This window comes from Rhinolophus sinicus, linkage group LG12 (genome assembly GCF_036562045.2).
Source record: "Rhinolophus sinicus isolate RSC01 linkage group LG12, ASM3656204v1, whole genome shotgun sequence".
In the NCBI taxonomy this organism is placed as follows: Eukaryota; Metazoa; Chordata; class Mammalia; order Chiroptera; family Rhinolophidae; genus Rhinolophus; species Rhinolophus sinicus.
In genome coordinates, this window is record NC_133761.1 from 38840973 (window position 1) to 38861494 (window position 20522).

The following is a 20522-nucleotide window of genomic DNA, read 5'->3' on the forward strand; positions in this document are numbered from 1 at the left end:
GAAAGGAAAAAACGGTATTAAAATTGTAATACTTAATATATACAGATAACAAAAGATGAATACAAGTCACATTTGACTTCTGCAATTACAAGAGGTGCTCAAAGTGGTTACCATCAGCATACTTTTAACACAGTTTTTTCCTTTCTTAAAATGTGTATACATTTTTTGGCACCCTCTGTGTATATTTTTTTAGGTTCCTTTGAAATTTATGCTACACTTTCATTGGCTGGAAGCTATGAAGAAGAAAAGGAATTGGGCACCTTTGCAAATATCTCATTTTCAAATAAGTGCTTCGTCATGAATTAGGATCCTGATGTATTTCCTGGGAATGTGATCCTGCCATTACCGAAGAATGGAAATGGAGATCCAGAGAGGCAAGCAAAGTTTTGTTACAGATGCCAGGACCGGAAAGAACCCAAGCGTCACTCAGAGACTTAGGAAGGTCACCTTTATTACTCCAGCGGGTTCAGCGGGATCCTTCCCAAAGACTGAGCCCCCAGCAAGGTTTTGAGCAGGTTTTTATGGATTGGGGACTTCCTTGAGTTGGGGAAGGGGTAGGTGTCGTCTGCTGATTGGCTTGGTGTGTGGCTTGGAGGGGGTTATGCGAAAGTGGCTGGGGCTTAGGCTGGGGACATCCCTCTCCGCTGGGGCCACCATTTTAGGACAGTTTCTCCAGCATGTTCCCCCTGTTGATGATTGTAAGTGGTAACAATTTAGAGATCATCATATTAGCTAAGAGGACGATAACCCCGCAGGGCAAGGATCCGGGCTGTAGCCCGACGAGTGACGGAGGTCTCTATGAAACGTATGACAGTGTTAACTACGCATGGCCTGATGGTAGCAAGGAGGAGGATTGTGAGGAGTGGCCCGGCTAGGGGTAGGAACCAAGAGGACCATGAGCTAGGATTGAGACCCAAGAGCCATAGAGGTCGTCTCTGCGTTTCTGGATGCAGTCGTGGAGTTCACGAACTTTAGCGGTGACGATCCCAGACTGGTTGACGAAGTAACAGCATTCTTCTCCTAGGAACAGACAGATGCCTCCTTTCTCGGCAGTGAGTAGGTCTAATGCCCGCCCATTCTGTAGGGCTACCGCTGCAAGACTATTGAGTTGGGACTGGAGGGTAGCGAGGGAATCAGCTACTTGGTCCATGTCATCGTTGAGTTCCTGGGAAAGCCTGTGATAAAAACTGACAGAGGATCCGAGTCTGGCGGTCCCAGTAGCGACCCCAGCGAAGATGCCTGCCCCGAGTAGGAAAGGGGCTGCAGCAACACATTTTCGGCACAGGGTAAGCCTAGCCTCCAGCTCAGAGTCAGTATACAGAGAGGCCTCGGGAGTGAGGACAATCTGGATGCAAGGATCGGTGACATTGGAATCTACACAGAGAAAAACAAGTCCATTATAGATGAGAAAGATGCCAGGTGAGGCACAGTATGGGGTTCCCCAGGGGACGGAGAGGTTATGGGCTCATAAAAAGGGCTGTAGTTTACCCCAGGAAGTGACACTGGGAGAAGGTATAGTTGGGTGTGGATGCCGCCGGGATTTGGGCAGCTATTGGCTCGAGGGTGTAGGTGACATCGTTTGGGCTGCTTTCATTGTCTGGGCTCCAGTCAGGAGAAACCAGGATTCCAATATAACTGGTCCAGGCGAGGGCTAGGCAAATCCAGAATGAGGGGGTGGAGGCAGGGTTAGTGGCGTTTAGCCAGGTGGTCGCCCACAAGCTATAGGTGGTGTTCAGGACGTGCCAGGTGAATAGCAAGGTATCAGGGACTCGGGTTAGTCTCTATAGGGAGGTTAGGTTGAGACCTCGGTAAAGGGGGCGATTTCTGACAGAAAGGTTGGCAACCTGATGGACCTTGTCTTTGATTTGTCCCAGGGAAGAGATAGTATGAGAAAAAGCCAAATCGTTGCTGCCTAAGACAGGTTAGGGAGAGGAGGCAAGCAGCCCAGAACAGAAAGTAGAACCCTAAGAGTCCCTTTTTCCAGTGGTGACCAGCTCAGTGGGGAGGATGCAATGAGACCAACAAAGGCTAGAAACAATAGGAGTCCAATAACAGCGAAGACGGAGGCTGGACAGACGACGGCGAGGCTCATCCGGGCTGTTTCTTGAGGCTCAGACAGAGCGGACAGGCTGGGCAGTCCAGGTGTTGGTATCTGGCTGGGCTCCTTTAACCCGGGTGTGATGGATCCACGGGACAATGCCTGAAACTTTAAGAGCGGTGGGAGTAACAAGTATGACAGTGTGAGGGCCTGTCCACCGAGGTCGGAGGGGCTCGCGCTTCCAATCTTTTACCCAGACTTGATCTCCTGGGATAAACGGGTGTACCAGGGCCCGGAGAGAAATGGGGGTCCTTTCCAGAATGTTAGCATGTACATATGTGAGGACCTTGCCTAGTGCGGCCATCTGGTTTTGGAGGCTGGAGAACCCCAGCTGGTGAATGTCGCCAGGGAGGCTGGTCAGCAGGGGAGGGGGCCTCCCGAACATAATTTCAAAGGGAAAGAATCCAGATTTGTCAGGGGCGCAGCGTGCCTGAAGGATGGCTAGTTGTATGAGGTCCACCCACCCTAGGGAGGTCTCCTGGTGGAGTTTAGCTAATGTCTCGTTGAGGATACGATTCATGCATTCAACTTTCCCCGAGTTTTGTGGTTGGTATGTTGTGTGCAGTCTCCAGTTGATGCCCATGGCTCTGGCTACCGTCTGGAGAAGCTCTGCTATGAAAGCTGGCCCATTGTCACTGTGGATAGAAAGTGGAATCCTGTACCAGGGGATAAGCTCCCTGAGGAGGACCTTGGCTACTTCACGGCTCTTCTCAGTCCGTGTGGGGAAAGCTTCAACCCACCCGGAGTAGGTACAGACCAGGACCAGTAAGTACTTAGTACCACGGCAGTTTGTCATGTCAGTGAAGTTGACTTAGAGGTTCTCAAAAGGTGCGATACCGCTTCTCTGGATCCCGGGGTGGGGCTAGGGCCGGACTTTGGGTTGTTCTTTGCACAAGTGAGGCAGTGTTCTCCGATGGACTTGCAAAGAGCTGACAGCTGGCTAATATAGAAGTTTTTGGCTAGGAGACCCTCAAGAGCAGTTTTTCCTAAGTGGGTTAACTTGTGATATTCAGCGGTTACTTGAGGACCTAGCAGGGCTGGGATGAAGAGTCTTCCATCAGGCAGTTGTCACCACCCTTGTGGCAATCTGGTGGCTGCTTCTGACTTTGCCCATCTGAGTTCTTCTTTTGTGTACTGCGGGAGGGACGTGGTGGTAATGTTAGTCACCAAGAGTAGTTCACTAGGGCTTCCCATCGATCCTGATTTGGCTGTGGTGTCGGCGAGCCTGTTCCCGACTGCTGAGGGCTCATTGCCTCTCTGGTGAACCCAACAATGGATAACTGCAACCTGCTGGGAAGGCCAAATGGCTTGTAGGAGTTTAAGGATTTCTTGTTTATTTTTAATAGTTTTTCCCTCTGTGGTCAGAAGGCCTCTTTCTTTGTATATAGCCCCATGGATATGGACGGTTGCAAAGGCATACCGAGAGTCGGTGTAGATGTTGGCTTTTCAGCCCTCGGATAGAGTAAGGGCTCTTATTAGTGCCCATAGTTCTGCCCGTTGGATCAACCATCCCGATGAAAGTGCCCGTGCCTTGAGTACCTCATCTGTGGTAGTTACCACACACCCCGTGTGACGTTTTCCATCCCTCAGGAAGCTGTTGCCGTCAGTATACAGAGTAATGTCTGGGTTAGGATATGGGCTGTCCCGGAGGTTGGGTCTGGTGGCATAGACCTCGTTGATAACTTCTATACAGTCATGTTCTGGATCCTCTTCCTTGGTTGGCAGGAAAGTGGCTGGGTTCAGGGTGCACACACTTTCTAACGAGATCTGAGGATTTTCTAGGAGTAGCCCTTGATACTGAGTCAGCTGTACATTCGACAGCCATCAGGGTCCTTGACTGTTCATTAAGGTGGTGACTGAGTGGGGTATTTAACTATGAGTCTCTGGCCTAAGGTGAGTTTATCTGCCTCTTTGATGAGAATCACAGTGGCTGCTAGGGCCCGCAGGCATGGTGGCCAACCCGCTGCTACCGGGTCTAGTTTCTTTGAGAGGTAGGCGATGGGACGGAGCCATGGTCTAACTGTTTGGGCCAGCAGTCCTAAAGCTATTTTGTCTCTTTCATGGACAAATAAGTTGAATGGACTCTCAGCATCAGGTAACCCGAGGGCTGGGGCCTCTCTGCGTGAGCTCTTGAGCTGCTGGAAGGCTTGTTCTTGATCTTCTGTCCATAGCATGGGGACCTTTTCTTGACCAGTTAGAGCCTCATATAAGGGCCAGGCTATTGCTTAAAAGCTAGGGATCCAGATCCGGCAGAAGCCAGTGTCCCCGAGGAACTCACAGAGTTGGTGGGCCGAGGGAGGGAAGTGATGACTTTCTTCCGCTCGGTGCTGAGGGCCCGCTGTCCTTTGGAGATGACAAGGCCCAAGTACTGTACTTGTTTCTGCAGAGCTGGGCTTTCTTCCAGGAGACTCTATACACCGTCTCGGCTAAGTGGGACAGGAGTGCCCATGTCACAGTTTGGAACTTGATTTCGGTGGCACAAGCTAGGAGCAGATCATCCACATATTGCAATAGAGTACAGTGGTATTTTTCTCAAGGGAAGGTGGCTAAATCTGAAGCGAACACTTCCCAAAAGAGGGTTGGGGAATTTTTGAAGCCCTGTGGGAGCTGAGTCCATGTCAGCTGGAGCTGCCGGCTGGTATCAGGTTCAGTCCATTCAAAGGCCAACAGTGATTGGCTCTGGGGCGCCAACCGAATGCAGAAGAATGCATCTTTCAGGTCCAGGCAGGTGAACTACCCGGCCTCTGGGGGCAGCTGGCTGAGGAGGGTATATGGATTTGGGACTAAGGGGTATAGGGAGACTGGCTTGGTTTACCACTCTTAAATCTTGTACTGGTCGGTATTCTCCATTGGACTTTCTTACCAGCAGGAGGGGCGTATTCCATGGCGACTGGCACTCTACGAGTATCCCTGCTACTCTGAGACGGGCAAGGTGTTTTTGAATCCCAGCCCAAGCTTCCCTGGAGATGGGGTATTGGCATAGCCGTTGGGGTTGGGCTCCGGGTCTCAGTTCCACCAAAACTGGGGCTTTATGTTTTGCTAGCCCAGGTGGGTTATCTTCAGCCCAAACCTCCGGGAAATCGTCCCTGTAGGCTTCTGGGTTCTGTTCTACACTGCCGGTCCCATAGAGCCTCCATTCTTCTTCCCTCGGGGTGGTGATAGACAGAATAAATACCTCTGACGGGGGCTGCAGTGACATGGTGGCTTGACCTGATGGTTCAAAGGAGATTTGTGCCCCTAACTTGGTAAGGAGGTCGCATCCCAGGAGCGGAATTGGACAGTCTGGTAAGTAGAGGAACTCGTGCGACACAGTGTGTCCTCCTAATTTACAAGTCCAAGTCTGGCAGAACAGTCAGCTCTTAGCTTGATTCCCGGTGGCTCCCATTATGGTGACTCTGCAGTCCCCGAGCAGTGCAACCGGCATGGTGACTACCGAGTGTTCTGCTCCGGTGTCTACCATAAAAGTCACTGTTTGGCCCCCTACATCTAAGTCAACCATGGGATCGTGGGGGCCGAGTTCAAATGAGCCCAGTCCTCCTCAGTCCAACTCGATTCCCGCTAATCCTATGAAGTCGGCTCTGGGCTGGTTGGGTTGGGACCACGGGGAGGCCGAGGCTTTCCTTTCTGATGGTTGGGGCATTCATTCTTCCAGTGGCCCAGTTCTTTACAATATGCACATTGGTCTTTCAGCAGGGCACGAAGACTGGGACCTGCCTGCTGATGTGGAGGCCCTTTTCTTCCGGACCTATCCCCTCCTTGTTGGAGAGCAGCCTCGAGGAGGGTTACTTTTTTGCTCATCCTCTTATTGGCCTCTCGTTTAGCCACAAACTCACGGTTCCAATAAACCTTGTTAGCCGCCTCCAAGAGCTGAGTGGTATTCATTCCTGTGAACCCTTAGAGTTTTTGGAGTTTTCGGGGAATATCAGGAGCTGCCTGAGCGATGAAGTCTGTGTTTATCAACCTCTGATTCTCGGGAGCTTCTGGATCAAATGGGGTGTAGACTCGGAATGCCTCGCAGAGACGTTCATAGAAGTCGCCAGGAGTTTCTTCCCCATTTTGGGTTACATCGGCTATTTTGGACATATCTGTGGGTTTTCGGGCTCCTACCTGCAACCCTCGCAGGAGAGCATCTTGGTATCGGCAGATTGCGCCTCTCCCCACTTCAGTATTAAAGTCCCAATCAGGCCGTGCATCTGGAGCAGCCTCGGTCACCCAGGTGGCAGTATCCAGGACTCCTCCGGGGGCCACTTCCTCTAGCCACTGCCTTGCCCCCTGTGTGATCCGCCGGCATTCTTTGGTGTTGAAGAGCGTTCGGAGGAGCTGTTGACAGTCTTCCCAGGTGGGGTGATGAGTGTGGAAGATAGATTCCATAAGATCTATCATGGCTTGAGGTTTCTCCAAGTAAGCTGGAGTATGATATTTCCAATTCAACAGGTCAGTGGTGGAGAAGGGCTGGTAGTAGATGACGGGGGTCCTGGCTGGAGGGTCCCGTCATCTCCCACTTGGTCTGGCCCTCTGGTCTTCCAGAGGGGCATTTGAAGCAGAAGTGGGTCTTTGGGCCAAAGTCGACTAGCAGGCCCCAGTGAGGGTTGGTGTGTAGGATCAGGGGCTCCCTGGGGAGGACTTGGGAAGTTGGGTGTTGACCTGGGGTGGCGTCGGACGGAGGCGGAGTGTCTGGAAATGTCGGGGCCGTGCCAGCCATTGGCCACGGTGCATAGGGAGGTGGGGGCAGCTCTTCCTCGGGGTTTCCCTGATTAATGGTCTTAGTCATGTCATTCTGGGCACGGCCTCATGGGTTCTGTGCAATGAGGATCCTGGACTGTCCCTTACTGTTGGAGCAGAACCATCCCCAAGGAGGAAAGGTTCCAGCTATTTCCAACCACGAGTCAATGTAAGGAAACTGGCCTGGATGTCCTGGGGTCCCAGTGACAACTATATAGACTTGGCGAATTGTGGGGAAGTCAAGAGTGCCTTCTGAGGGCCATCCTACGTCAAAACTTGGCCACTTCAGTTCACATAAAGTGCGGAGATGTCTGGGCGGTCATTTTGACCCTGTAGTTGCCTCCAAAACCTTTCCTGAAATTCTTTAACATGCAGTCTAGAACCATGGGCTTCCCGTGACTCCCTCCCATGATATTTGGTGTCATGTAGACAAGGGAAGGGTCTCAATCAGGTGCCTGCCTGGCGCTGTCCCTCAAGGGAACTTTGGGTACGTCTTGGCTAAGGTGTGCCCGTATAAGCCCTGGGCTCTGTTGCACTCCGAGAGTGCAAATCACCGTTACACCATACGATGCTACCACGGAACGCAGGTTGGGGCTCACTCGGGCTCCATAACTGACAGGCCATGGAGCCACACAGAATCCCGTTCAGGACCAAGCACACACACATTCATTCAGGGAGGAAAGACGCCCTACCCAGGAATGGACCTAACTAGAGTCCGAAGTGGGACTCAGCGGGAGGTGATCAGGCTCCCCTTTTGCCCTTAGGCCTAACTGGGTCCAGGCCCCTGGGTCTTACCGTGTCCGATGTCCTGGTTGACTGTCCATCCTTTCTCTCTACTGGAAGTCCAGCAGGGGGAAACAGGCCGGAGCTGGTGGGAGTCCCGGGCATGCCGAAATCAGCAGGGCGTGCCTAGCCCCGTCTCAACTCTCCCGCCACCCTATGGCCCTCTCTCGCCCAAACTGGTGTCTCAAGGGGCCAGCACAGTTGGGTTTCCTGGTCAGGGAACCAAGAATGTTACGGACACCAGGACAAGAAAGAATCCAAGCGGCACTCAGAGAGTTAGGAAGGTCAGCTTTATTACCCTGGCAGGCTCAGCGGGATCCTTCCCAAAAGACCAAGCCCCTAGCAAGGTTTTGAGCAGGTTTTTATGGGTTGGGGACTTCCTTGAGTCGGGGAAGGGGTCGGTGTCATCTGGTGATTGGCTCTGGTGTGGCTTGGAGGAGGTTATGCAGAAGTGGGCTGGGGCTTAGGCTGGGGATTTCTCTCTCCGCTCGGGCCACCATTTTAAGTCAGTTTCTCCATCAGTTTAAGCAAAAGCAGTTTTATTGCAAAAGTGTAAGACAACAAGCGCAAGAGAAAAACAGCTCTCTGCAGAGAAGGGGGATTTGAACGAAATGCCCCATGGGCTGGCCTGTTGTGGGAACTATAATAGCTTCAAAGCTGAAGCTGATTGGTCTTGTAAACCTAGGCAGTCAATTGGTGGGCTCAGCAAGGTTATTGGCTCCCTTTACTATACCTGGGATGAGAGTTTTGGTGGGCTTTTCAGCTTTAATGTCTTTGTTATAAGCTGAATGGACCTCTTCCCCCTCTACACCTGAGCAGATTACTGCAACTTGAATCTATTAACTAGCTATTAAAGTTGTTTCCTCTGGATTTGTTATGGTCTCTGCCTTAATTCCCTCTACAGTGGCCATTTTCCTGACTGCCTATAATTTTTCTATCTCAATAAGACTTACTGGGAGCTTGTGGTAGGAAGTTGAATTACTCATGATAATTTCAGCCCATAACTGGTTTTAAAAAATACCTCTTGTAAATATAGTTAGGGGAAAAGAAATATATAGACTTGCTGGGTGGCTTGGCTTGAATGTAATGCTTATCAGATTTACTTAAAAAGTCATCACTTTATATATTTACTATTTATTCTTTATATCTAGTGAAATGCATAGCAGTTTGGGCGAAGTCATTGATTTCACATGTTAGGTTGGATTTGCTCTTTATATAAAATAAGAAGATGCCATTGAACCTCCAGGTTCTGGCATTTCCATGCACAGAAATATATTTTAACTACAAAACAGCATGTTCTGAGTCTGTGTTTTCTCTGGATAGTAGTAACAGGAACACTGTGTTCATTTAAATTAAATCAGTTCCTTAGATAATAACAAAGTAATTAAAGAAACCACCAAGGAAAAGGAGACAATTTATTTGAATCCTGTTCATAAAAACTACAGCAAGAGCCTGAAGGTACAAAATAGTATGGATAAGATGGCAGACTGTTGTTTTTAAAATTCTGCATGGGGTGCATCTTTATGTTAATTCAAATGACTATTCCTTATCTGAGAATAATACAAGATGCAAAACTTTTTATCCTTCTTAAGAGAAATGAAATTCTAATAAAATGCCCACGTAAGAAATTGCCATATAGCTTGAAGTCCACTTGACCTCTAACATCAGAACATTATGATTTATTCATGTTTTCTACATTCCCATTGGAATAGAGGTCCCTTTGTCTTTCATGTTTCCAAGAGATTGAAATTCCTACTGATTTATCCTTGATGATGCTACCTGAATCACAATGAGATATTTTGGGACATTGAGTTTCCTATTTTTGTCAGTAACAAAAATCTAAACAGAGTTGAAAATGTGTAACATGTTTCCATATTACATTAGACACTGAAAGTTATTTTAAAGGAAAAACACATGAGTAAAATACCTCTCACCTTTATACTCCACCAGTACAGCAGCAAGAAATTAAATCTAAGTCCCCAAACAAAATTTCACAATTGCTCTTTGTGTATTCTAGCCGAATGACTGCTCCTTTGCGAAAAGCAGCACTCTCTGCACGTTCCACTTCTACCCCTGAAATATGGAGCCCTTGAATTGCACCTGTCAATGAAGGTAGTAAAGAAAAGCAGACACATTAGGGCATCTATTGACTGAAAGATGGCAACCCTGTATTTGAGGAACTTACAGAAAAATAACTAACTTTATAGAGAGAAAAAATGTACTTAAAATGTCCAACTTGTCCATTAAGAAAATAAAAGGAAAAGAACTTAAAACTTTATTCCACAAACACAAAGTGATAAAAATATTCTTCAGCTCTTGTTACAACCAATTAAACAGGAAGAAAGAAACAGACAGAAAACATATTATACATGGAAATAAAAGAGAGAAAGAGGAAAAGTGAAATAAGGGGAGTAGAAAGGCAGAACAAAAGAAGAAAGACGATAGGACGCAGATTGTGAGAGGAAATCTAGGAGGAAGAGAAGACTATCGTGGGACAGGATGAATTCAGAGGCTTTCACCACCGGTTCCCCACTCTCTGCGGTTCCATCTCCTGAATTTCCTCTGCCATCCCTCCAAGCAATTGATCAATCCCCTTTGGGACATGAAACTCTCCATCTTCCGAGTCTCTCATACCTACTGGCTTGCTCAATCTGAACCTGCATCCAGCCCCTTGGGAGGAACTCCTTCAAGTAAAGTGTGGACAAGAAGAAGACTTCAGAGATTTGACTAAGCTCTGTGTCCTACCTATGGAACGTTTCCTTTCCAGCTGGTCACATGGGTTGTTTTGTTCATCTTAAATTAGGAATAGTTAAGACATGTACTTTAAAAAGAAACTTGTCCTGTTTAACATAAACATCAACTAAGAGCAGGATCTAGTAAGGTGACCTGCTCCTTCTCTAACACTTGTATACATTTTTGAGGGTTTCAATGTTATGGCTATTTTTTTAAAAAAAACTTTCATTTATTTTAAGTGGGTTTTTTTTTTAGAACCCATCAGTTCCAAGTCAAGCAGTTGTTTCAATCTAGTTGTGGAGGGCTCAGCTCACAGTGGCCCATGTGGAGACTGAACCGGCAACCTTGTTGTTAAGAGCACCACGCTCCAACCAACTGAGCCAACCGGCCGCCCTATTATGGCTATTTTAATAAAATAAATTTTATGTTAGAGGTCTCTTAATTTCCTGTAAATAATGTGTGTTGACTTACAAGTGTTTTAGGAAGAAAGAGCTAGTATTTTAGAGGGCCACTCTTGTAGTCATTTCTGGTTTAATCTCCTGGGGCTACTTTGTTTTTCTGAATCCTGAAACAGCGGCTACATCTATCATGGACGATATTTTTTTCCTAGTTTGTTTATTCCTCCTTTAAAAACAAATTGAACATCTGCTATGCTCTAGAAGATTCTGATGAAACATTAAGCTATGTAAACATGCCAACATTCTCTTGTTGCTAAAAAAGAAAATTGCAGAAGGTTTGCCAACCTTCAAAATATCAGTTAAGAGAATCAAAAAACTGTATTTTCAAGACTAATGGGAAAAAATCTCAGAGCCTTCAATAGATGCTTCTGAGCAATTAAACAATGTCCATGAGATATCTTTTCTGGATGATATAGTCAATCAATGACAATTTAATCAAATTCTACTATGTTCAATAAATTGCATTAGATTCTGGGGGTTTAAAATTGAATTTAAACATAAACTTTACCATGAAGGATAATATAATCTAGTGAAGGATAAATTAAAAACTAATTCTAATTCCTTAACCTATTGTTTTTTGTTTGTTTTTAAATGTTTGTTATATTCTAACTCATATTTTTGTCTATAACCTAATTTTGTCTACACTGGCTTTTACTTCAGTAACTGGGCATTCAGCCCTCTATTCAGCCTGAATTAGGACTTTACTAAGCCATTCTTGGTGTGACAGCTTGTAGCAAACATTCCACAGTATATGGACAAGATAGAACACTGATTCTTGCCCTTTATTTTTCTGCATGTTTGTGGATGTACCATCTCTGGCATAGTGAGTAAGGACAGGAGTGATTATCATAAGTGAGAAAGTTTCAGAGATGACTATGACGGAACAAAGAGAACCTTAACAAGAACAAGCAATCTACATGCCATACAAATATATTGTAGTTGATTGAGCACTCCTGATAAAGAATACTAACACAATGGGTCATGTGTCATATGTTAGAAGTTAATATATGACAGATTAAGAGGGTAATTTCTAGCTCTGCTAGCTATCTATCACCAGTGTAATTCTGAACAAGTCACTTCACCCAGTTTCTTCATCTGTAACATAGGTATATTTAGAGGCAGGTGTGTTAATGCCAGTAAAGGGCTTATTATGTACCACAGAGTAAGACCTGTGAATATTATTTTCTCCCTTCATCCACCAATCTTATTGCCTGATCTTAGAGTGTGTTATTGTCAAATGAATTATTCCTATTGAAAACCAAAGTTAATATTAACCTGTAATAAAGAATAAAAAGCATTTATTTGAACAAAGGGACCTGTTGCTCAGGAGACAAAGAATTCATGTTGCAACCTAAATTGTGTTCCACTGAGACAAAGGAAAGGCCTCCTTTTAAGGCAAAGTTCCCACCCAGCTTCTCAGTTAGGGATATTTTATGTAAATAAAGCATCAAAATTGCACAGTTCTGATTGGATGGGGTAGTTCAGTCTGTTGGTAGAAAGACAAAACCAAGGTTTCCTTGAAGCGGTTGACTCAAACAATGTAACTGAACGAGGCATAGTGCAACAAGCTGAGAGTTCAGCCTGAGGTTCTTTCCAGTATAGAGTATGTGAGGAGTCCCTTTCAGCAAATGGCCCCTAGCCTCTTATTATTTATAAAATTTGGTCACTCGGTTGGCCATAGGGACTCTATCTCAGCAAATAAATTCCTTCTTGGAGTTCACAGCAAATTAATGTTTCTTCTCAGGGGTCCACTTGATGATGGAAAATTTAGATTTTTATATATGCATTTTACTAGTTTCCTATTGAGACTCAACAAATTAGCACAAGCTTAGTAGCTAAAATGTCACATACATATTATTTTATAGTTCCACAGGTCAGAAGTCTGAAATGCATCTCACTGGGCTAAAATCAAGGTGTCAGCAGAGCTGTGTTCCTTCTGCAGACTTTAGCAAAAAATCGATATTTTTTGCCTACTCCAGTTTCTTGAGGTTGCCTGCATTCCTTGACTTGTGGCTTCTTCTTCTGTCTTGAAATCCAGCAGTGTAGCATCTTCAAATTTTTTCTAACTCTGGCTCTCCTGCTCCCCCTTTTCACTTGTAAGGACCCTGGTGATTAATTGGGTAGATCTGGATAATCTGGGATAATGCCATCTCAAAATCCTTAACTTAATCACATTTCCAAAGTCCCCATTACAATGTAAGGTAGCATATTCACAGGTTTTGGGTTCAGAACACAATTTTCTTTGGGAGACCATTATTCTGCCTACCATACATACAAGAAAATGTCTGGAAGAATGTCCATACACCAAAAAAGTGATAACTGTTACAACTGTTACTGAAGCAGCACCAGATTGGGACCCCTAGCAACATCCCCAGCTTTACCTTTCCTTGACCTATAGCTTAACAATAAGATCATTCCCCTGTGGCTTGAGCTTGGAATGTCCCATGTCCCACCCAGTTACCTGTTTTAGGAAATTACCCTGAAACTTATGATTAATAAATACACTTAGGCTTATTGATCATAATCTCAACGGTCTAGCATTCTTTCCAGGTTACTCCCATTGTTCCTGAGTTACTGATGTCACCAGAGAGCCACGTTGTCAGAGGGTAGTCTCCATGCAGACCTCTAGAGCCCACTACATAGCCTTTAGAGGAATGCCCAGATTTTCCCTTAAATATCTGTCATGCAGGGACTCATGCAAAGTCTCTGGAGCCACTCTCCACATAAGAACGCAGGATATGGTGATGCCAGAAAGGAACATCAACGGAGCCATAGATAGGGGAGTCATACTATTGTATTCTCGCTGGTGGCTGGGTAAGATACACGAAGTAGGATCCACACGATCCGCAATCCGCCATCCACTTCTCTGCCTGCCAACCAACCAACCAACCAACCAACCAACCAACCAACGCAGTCACAACAGTTACATCAGCAGCCAATTGGCCAACTGGCTACAGCCAATGACGAACCACCACCCAAGCCAACATCCTGCCACGCGAGACCGAGAGCCTGGAAACTGCTCTCTGGGATTCTGTCCCCACACTCTACCCCTCCAGGGTCTCGCCTAACAATCTACTCAACAAACTTCTTCCATGAGGGGCCCTGTGTCAGGAACCCAGCTCATGAAAAAAAAGGTCCCAGTCCAGTTCAAGTAATGTCCCGGGGGGGAGGGGTCCCTCAATGTCCACCTACTTTCTGGGCACAGCCAGAGCTCCCAGGGCAACGACAGTCCTTTTGGGCACAGCCAGACTTCCTGGGCACATCCAGCGTTTCTCATAAACAAGACTGCAGTCTGCGCCAATGTCAACTAGGGCCAAACTCTGCACATTAGAAGGGGACCAATGTATGGACAGTTCCACATGGGGCCTCCAGTCCCCACTTGTCCCCTCTGAACAGGTACCTTGGCCCCACCCTTTGTAGGAGCCTGACTAAGAAAAACTATGCCATCTGGCAGCACATAACCTAATTCCTGGAACAGTCAGTTTGCCCTTAAAAGGTCACGTCTCTGCTAAGTAAAGCTCCTTTCTCATTCCGCTCTCTCCTTCCTCATTCCGCTCTCTCCTTCCTCATACCGCTCCCCACCCAGTTTACCCTAATCTATATAAGCTTGTAGCTACAATAAAAAATTTTTGAGGCTTGATCAGAACTTTGTCTTGCCTCCATTTCTTCGTGCCTCCTATTTTCTCTTTTCAGGGTGTCTCCCTTCGGTCCCTGTTGAATGCCCCTCTGGTCGGGGCATTTCTGGCGCCCAACGTGGGGCTCGAAGATCCCAGACCCCTTGAAAAACTGTCTGCCTTAAGTCCGGCCGGACGCGTTGCTGTCTCCGCGCGATTTTACCGTGCGAGCCTGACTCGTTTCCTGATCTCCGTGGATACAAGCCGATCCGTGAGCCTGATCTGATAGAGGTAAGCAGACATACGAAAATAGATGTTTTGGGATGATTTTAGATTTAATATTACCCCTCGGTCGAATGAATGTGTGAATGAGTGATAGTTCCACGACTTCTCGTCACGGAGCTTGCTTGGGCCCTAATCTGCGGTTCCGGTTCTGTCTTACGTCATAACGGCGACTGGACTCCGGTCCACCAGTTCGGGGGTTTATACCGAAGCGCCTTAGACAAGACAGATTTAGTCCCGCGAGGGGCACGGCCAGACGGGCATCTGATTGTTTCGCTTGGTGACTGAAGGGCCGAGAAGGGGACCATGGGTCAGACATTAAGTTCTCATGAACTGTTCATTTCTGGGTTAAAGAGTTCCCTCAAGGTGCGTGGAATTAGGGCTAGAAAAAAGGATCTCCGTGAATTTTTCGAGTTTCTGACAGATATTTGTCCCTGGTTCCCCCAAGAAGGAACGATTGATATTAGAATTTGAAAGCGCGTTGGCGATGCATTCCAAGACTTTTATAAAGCCTTTGGGCCTGAAAAGGTCCCCGTTTCTACTTTTACTTACTGGAATCTCATAAATGACGTCCTCAGGGTTCACTCCCATGACCCGGATGTTAGAGAAGTTATAAAAAAGGGGGAGAGCCTCTTGAAGGAATCGTCCCGTCCCCCGTCAGAAAATGACTCCGTGTCTATAGATATCCCTATTACTGACCCTAAGCCCAAGCCCTGTCTCGAGGAAGGCCCTGCCCAAAATTCGGCTAAACCCCCTAAAAAATAGTCAATAAGACTTTATCCCTGCCTTAAAAACCTTCCCCAAGATTCGGACACAACCCTCCCTCCCGAGGACCAGGCTACCTTTGAGGATGCGGCCACTCATTACCATCAGGAGGACCCCTCTGTATCGTCTCCTCCACCCTTCCGGCCACCTCCTTATATCATCCCTCAACACCCTCCATTCCTCGCTCCCATCGTCCACGGTCCCCCTTCTACTATTCCTCACTCCAATCCCCCTACTCAAACAGCCGCTTCCCTAACACAACAGATTGCCTCTCTTCGAGAGGCCCTCCAGGAAAAACGCCAACACATTAGTCTTCTCAAAGAACTCCGTGCCCTCGAGGCTGAACTCGCTGCACTCTCTGGGCTGCCCTTTTCCCCCCCGTCTACCCCTAAAACGAGCTCCTAAACTAAAACCTGTCCTCGCCTTTCCAGTCACTCGCAGACAGGCTGCAGAGGTAGGTCCCGATACTCAGACCCCTGAGGACCCCCAAGAGGAGGATACCGCGGAGGAGTCCGATAATGAAGCTGAGGAACAGGATAACCCCCCCTCAGAGGAAGAGGCGGGGCCCCTAAGAGACAGACAGCGCTACCGCCCTTTAAACATTAAGTATTTAAAAGACTTAAAGGCTGCGGTCCACGCTTATGGCCCTGTGGCTCCCTTCACGGTAGCCTTGCTGGAAAGCCTCACAGACCGTTGGCTGACGCCAAATGATTGGTTCACTTTAGCTCACGCCGCCCTGTCTGGCGGTGATTTTGTTTTATGGCGCAGAGTATGCGGAAAACGCACGAAAAATGGCTGAACGAAATACTCAGAGCCAGTCCTCCCGCTCCTGGACTAGAGATCGCCTTCTCGGCCGATCGCCCTATAACACCAATGAGACTCAGGCCGCCTTCCCCCCAGGCTTATTAGCTCAAGTCCAAAATGCCGGCCTCAAGGCCTGGCGTAAACTCCCACCCAAAGGGCCCGCCAGCACCTCCTTGGCCAAAATCCATCAAGGGCCTGACGAATCCTATTGCGATTTCATCAGCCGCCTAACTGAGGCTGCCGAGCATTTAATTGGAAAAGAAGAGTCAGATAGCGCCTTTATTAAACATCTTGCATTTGAAAATGCCAATGCCACCTGCCAAGACGCCATCCGCCCCCATCGCAATGGCTCCCTCTCAGACTATATTAAACTTTGTTCTGGTGTCGGGGCGTCTCACGCCATCGGTCTAGCCATTGGAGCCGCACTAAAAAGCTTCACACAGGACAATCAAAAATCCTGTTACAATTGTAAACAGCCTGTTCATTTTGTCCGGGAATGCCCTATAGACAAACAGCCCCGTCAGCCACCTTCCACTATCTGTCCTCACTGTAAACGCGGCAAACATTGGGCTAGAGACTGTCACTCCAAGGTAGATGCTATGGGTAACCCAATTCCCCCCAGGTCGGGAAACCCCCAACGGGGCCAGCCCCTGGCCCCAAGTCCCCAGAACAAACCAGGGGCAATACGGTTTGTTCCTCAGTCCCAGTCTCCATTACCTCCCTTTGCAGAGCCACCCCAGGCAGTGCAGGATTGGACCTCTTGTCCCCCACCCCAGCATTATTAACCCCTGATCAAGGCATACAACTCCTCCCTACCAATGCCCATGGGCCTCTACCACCCAATACCTTCGGGCTAGTCCTTGGGCGCGGTAGTTCAGCTCTAGCGGGGATTAATATTATCCCGGGAGTAATTGACCAAGATTACACGGGGATCATTACTCTCCTGGCCTCAGCGCCTAACGGCCGGTTACTATTCAACAAGGCCAAAGAATAGCTCAACTTATTTACTTCCCTTAGATTCCTCCACTAAGTCTAACCTCCCTCACCCCAGACTACACTCTGCCTTTGGGGCCTCGGATACCTACTGGATACAACAAATTACCCCTGACAGACCCCTACTCACTCTAAAATTAGACAATAAACCCTTTGAAGGACTCATTGACACTGGGGCTGACGCTACGGTCATCGCCTCTCACTTCTGGCCTGCCTCGTGGCCTACCACTGTTGCCTCCACCCATCTAAAGGGCATCGGTCAGTCTACTAACCCTAGACAGAGTACAAAACTTCTCACTTGGACAGACAGTGAAGGTAATACCGGCCACGTCCAACCTTATATCATCCCAGGGCTGCCCGTTAACCTCTGGGGACGCGATATACTTTCCCAGTTAAAGCTTATCATGTGTAGCCCCAATGAAGTAGTCACACAACAAATGCTCAACCAAGGCTTTGTCCCAGGACAGGGGCTTGGAAAGTCAGGACAAGGCATCAAACATCCCATAACTGTTATAACCAACAATAATCGGACAGGTCTGGGACATCCCGACCAAAATTTCTCCTAGCGGCCATTGACTTCCCTGTACCCCATGCAGACAAAATAAGATGGAAATCGGATGAGCCTGTATGGGTAGACCAATGGCCACTTAATTCAGAAAAACTCACAGCCGCCACACAGTTAGTACAGGAACAACTGGCGGCCGGCCATCTTGAGCCTACCACCTCCCTGTGGAACACTCCTATATTTGTTATTAAAAAAAAAAAAAGTGGAGCCTGGAGACTTCTCCAAGACCTCCGTGAAATTAATAAAACTATGTTTGCCATGGGGGCCCTTCAACCTGGCCTCCCCTCCCCTGTTGCCATACCAGCCAATCACGCCAAAATTATTATTGATCTAAAAGACTGCTTTTTCACCATTCCCCTTACGGCAAAATGGAACGGGCCCGACCCAGTTCTCATCTGGGCGCGAGGATCTGCCTGCATATATGATACCCAGGAAAATAATCCCCGTTGGCTACCCGCTCGTCTGGTTAAACCCATTAACCCCCCTATCACTAATCCACCACCACCAGGGACTTAATCCCTGAGATATTTCCTTTTTTTCCACAGATGTTACACCCAACCATTCTCGTTGGATATCTACTCCTGGTAACTTCTTGCGTTTTGGCTGGCTATTGTTAATTCCACTGTTCCTGCCTGCCCCGCTCCTAATCATGTTTTCATCTGCGGCAACGGCCTGGCCTTCACGGCCCTCCCCACCAATTGGACTGGCCTCTGTGCACTGGCTTTTCTCTTGCCAGATATAGATATTCTAACCGGAGATCAGTCACTTCCTATACCAGCCCTTGATCTTTTCCCTGGGCGACAAAAACGGGCCCTCGCATTCATTCCCCTTATGGCAGGACTAGGTATAACCGCCGCTATGGCCACAGGTGCTGCCGGGGTAGGAGTGTCCGTAGACACTCATCAACGGCTTTCTCTCCAACTTATTGATGATGTTACCACACTATCAGATACTATTAATGACCTTCAAGACCAGGTCGATTCCTTAGCAGAAGTAGTACTCCAAAACAGACGAGGGCTTGATCTTCTAACAGCGGAACAAGGGGGGATCTGTTTAGCTTTACAGGAACGATGCTGCTTCTATGCCAACAAATCCGGCATAGTGCGAGACAAGGTCAAGAGACTCCAAGAAGATCTTCTTCAACGCAAAAAACAACTTCTTGACAACCCCTTTCTAACCAGTTTTAATGGTCTCTTGCCTGTCCTCCTCCCCATCCTTGGCCCCATTCTAGGATTACTCCTACTTGTCTCCCTCGGACCTTGGGCATTTAATAAACTGACAGGATTCATCAAACAACAAATAGATAACATTCTGGCCAAACCTATCCATATTCATTATCAACGCTTGGCCACGATGGACCATCCAGAAGGTAATTACAACCAGTTACAAACAGGCTCCAGCTATATAAACATATAGCAGACACGGTGGCTGAAAACGTGTCAGCCCGATCTAAAGGGCTTGAGCACCAGACGGCTACAGCGATTGGGTACTGCAAGGGAGGGTCCTGACTGACCCAATCTCAGCTCTCCCTGAACTCATGTCCAGACTGCTTAGGGGTTGGTGTCTAAATCAAAACAATTGCCTCACCCCTGGTCCAAAAAAGACACCAGAGGCTACGCCTTGTGCGTTATTCGGGCCGACTGAGACCCCTGAGTTCCCGTCTCAGTTAAGGCTCACTCTCTTAAAAAGATACAGAGAGAGGAGATGTAGGAGCCTGACTAAGAAAAACTATGCCATCTGGCAGCACATAACCTAATTCCTGGAACAGTCAGTTTGCCCTTAAAATGTCACGTCTCTGCTAAGTAAAGCTCCTTCCTCATTCCGCTCTCTCCTTCCTCATTCCACTCCCCGCCCAGTTTACCCTAATCTATATAAGCTTGTAGCTACAATAAAAAAATTTTGAGGCTTGATCAGAACTTTGTCTTGCCTCCATTTCTTCGCACCTCCTATTTTCTCTTTTCAGGGTGTCTCCCTTCGGTCCCTGTTGAATGCCCCGCTGGTAGGGGCAACCCTTAATGAAGCTGAAAGAAGTCGGCTTCAAGTGGACTTCTCCTTTAGGCTTTGCCGGAATTGCTGTTCCGGATGCAACTGTTTCCAAAGTTCCAACAAGAGTACAATGGGTTGTCGGTCTATTTTTTCCCGATCAACCCCTGCTGCCACGAGTTCACACCACAGCTGCCTGCATTTACTCTGAGGCCGGTGACCTCGCCCCTTTACTTTTGATTTGGGCTTCCATGTCTCGACTTCGCGGACCTCCTGTCTTAACTTTCTTTGCCGCCGGCTTTCAACACCCCCAGGGTGGCCATGGCAGTTGTAACTTCATAGATCCACCACCCCACATAGGGTGTAAGAATGGCAACCAAGGATCCAAAAACACTTGCAGGGGCAGTATCCAAAACCAGATCTCTCATGCTGGTTGTAAAACGCTCATCATCTGACCCCCACATATTAGGGTGGAACATAGCATGTCTCACACCCATTTCACAGATGATTTGAGTAAGTTCCGTACATGACTGCCATTTACTCAGTGTCTGGCAGCTGGCCATCTTCTCCCCCTATTGTGCTACCGCAGCAGTGAGCCACTCCATTAGAGTGTGGTTGCCCTGGTCCTGGGTCAACCTATGGCAATTCTGTAACCTTTGTCGCAGGGACGGATGCACCGTCACGGAGGCTAGCTTTTTCATTTTGCTTGGGGAGCAGAGAAT